General features: G+C 62.9%; 1 protein-coding gene across 3 annotated transcripts in view; it reads left to right on the top strand.

The window, feature by feature from the left end:
• MTG2 (mitochondrial ribosome associated GTPase 2) overlaps window positions 1-1,058 on the top strand; it is a 19,176-nt gene extending 18,118 nt beyond the window's left edge. For all 3 annotated transcript variants that reach the window (XM_040459840.1, XM_040459839.1, XM_040459841.1), the window contains exon 8: window positions 1-1,058. The gene's annotated coding sequence lies outside the window, so the exon portion shown is untranslated.
• The last annotated feature ends 1,368 nt before the right edge of the window (window positions 1,059-2,426 follow it).

Genomic DNA, 2,426 nt, shown 5'->3' on the forward strand with positions numbered 1-2,426 from the left:
GCTTGGCGCGGAGACGAGAGTCGCTTGCGAAGAAACGGCAGCGTTGGTGCCGCGCCCTCCGGGGCTCCCCCTCCGGCAGACTCCGCGCCTCCTGTACCCGCCGGCGGGCGGAGGGGGTCTCATGCGTGTCGCTTGGCGCCCTCATCGACGAGGACCCCGTGGCCGTCACATGCGGCCGAGCGGCCCGAACTTGGATGAGCCGAGCGGAAAACCGCGCCCCGGGCCCGAGCGGGAGGCGCGGGCCCAGGAGCCCCCACACTGGAACCGTCAGTGCCGGCAGCCGCCCCCGAGGCCCGCACGCCCTAGGAGGGGACAGGAGGGCGCGGGGACCGGGTGCGCCCGCAGGCACGAGGCTCTTCTCGAATGCCCCCGTCTGAGAGCAGCAGGAAGGGCGACGCCTCCCCGGTTGTTCCCAGACGGAGCTGTGCTGCGCGGAGCCGCTTGCGTCACGACTGAATGCACCCAATATCCGACCCGGGGACGCGGCTGGCTCCCGGCCGCGTGCGGCTTATTAACTCGGCGCAGACTTGTGTTCCCCCCAGATAAAGTGACGCTTGGGGCACGGCCCTGAGGACCCTTTAGGGACAAAGTGGATGGGGAGCAGGGGGCCCTGGATCCTGTGGGGACTAGCCACGGGGGTCCCCGCCACCGGCTGCTGGACCTGGGGGGCTGGGTGCCGGGCGCCCCCTCAGATGATAAACTTGACCTGAGCCCTCAGGAGCAGCTCCGTTCTGAACTTCCGTCACATCTGCGCTGGAACCAGAGTCCTTGGCCTGCAGCTTTATTTTAATGTCTGATAATTTCCGAGGTCCTTGTGTTCTGGAAACACAGATGGGTTTTGCGATCTCTTTGCTCTCTCTGGGGCCACCACAAAGGCTTTCGTAGAGCGGCATTAATTATCAAGGCCTTTCATCTCTGGCTGGGCCCCGGCACGCGGTACTCTGCACAGAGGCGACACTGGCTGCCTCCCCGCGTCTGCTCTGCTCTCGGCCGGGCCCCCGGCAGCCTCAGGGCCTGACCCAGAAGACGCTCTGATAAATATTTATGGAACGAAGAAAGGAATGGTGTCTGATGTTAGGTACATTTAAGTTTCTTTTAGTTTGAAAATATCTTGAGGGGCGCCTGGGTGGCTCAATGGGTTTGAGCATCTGACTTGATCTCAGCTCAGGCCACGATCTCACAGTCACGAGATCGAGCCCAGCATCGGGCTCTGCATTGACAGCAAGGAGCCTGCTCGAGGTTCTCTCTCCTTCTGTCTCTGGCCCTCCCCTTTCTATGTGCACACACTCTCAAAATAAATGGACGTTTAAGAAAAAATATATCTTGTAAAGGCACGTGGTTGGCGGGAGGACTCGCTGAGTGGCCAAGGCCCCAGTGCCATCCCCCTCCCGTCCCAGCCCCACACCAGGGCCACCTCTCATGATTGTGGATAGGGGAGCTGCGTGCCGTCTGGGACCTACACAAGGCGTCCAGCCCTCTGTGTGGCCCATCCTTTCCTTGGAGCTGACCTCTGCTTTGGGCCACTTGCCCTTGTCTGTCCTAACTAACCCCTGTCCCTCCCTGTCGGTTCTTTCCCCAGACGCTCTAGCCCCCGGTCCCCCTCTGCCCTGAGGATTCCCTCTCCCGTGCTCTCCGCCTGCGGTTCCCATGTGGCCTGTGCAGGCTGCCCCCCAGGCTCTGCCCCTTGCTTCAGTCCCTCCCGTCGAGGTGGCTGTCACTTGGTTCCTCATGGCCTTTCTGGAAGTGGATGTGACGACAGGGGCCTGAGCCTCGGGATGCTGCGCTCCCCAAATCCGCTCACTTTTGGCCCTAAGGCCTGGCACCCCCACTTCCAGAGCGCCTGCACCCACTTGCTCCAAAGAACAAATCTCCAGGCTCCGGCCTGGCTCCTGAGGGTGCCTTCAGCACCCCTGCCCTCAGCTCTGTCCCCACCCGACCCCAAGAGGTGGCCCTGCTCTGCTGGCCTCTGGGGAAGCTGGCTGCCCTCCCTTTGTCTTTGCAGAGGCCCGTCTGTCCCCCACGCCTTTCCCAGCCTGGTGGGTGCGAGTGGACATGGCAGTTCCAGGAGGAGGACGGGGAGGTCGGCCACCTGCCCTGAGATGCGAGGGTAACCGCAGATGACCACAGCTTTGTGCTGCCTGTCCTGTCCCGTCCTGTCCTGCTAGAGGTGACTCTGTCCCTGCCTTTAGCCTGGGCTGACCGGTGACCTGTCCTAACCTGCAGAATGTAGGGTGGGGACCGATAGGCCTCCAGCTTGCAGCTCCCCAGGCCCGGGTGAGGCAAAAACACGCTGTCCACACTGTCCGCACGGGGTCCGGGCCACACTGTGGGTTCAAGCCAGGAATGTGGGGCTGGGGTCCACGTCGGTGTGTAGCTCAGGTGCAGAGTGAGCTGGGGATGGGGCTTCTCCATCCGGGCGCCTTGAG

This window comes from Herpailurus yagouaroundi, unplaced genomic scaffold (genome assembly GCF_014898765.1).
Source record: "Herpailurus yagouaroundi ecotype Mexico unplaced genomic scaffold, PumYag 246, whole genome shotgun sequence".
Lineage (NCBI taxonomy): Eukaryota > Metazoa > Chordata > Mammalia > Carnivora > Felidae > Herpailurus > Herpailurus yagouaroundi.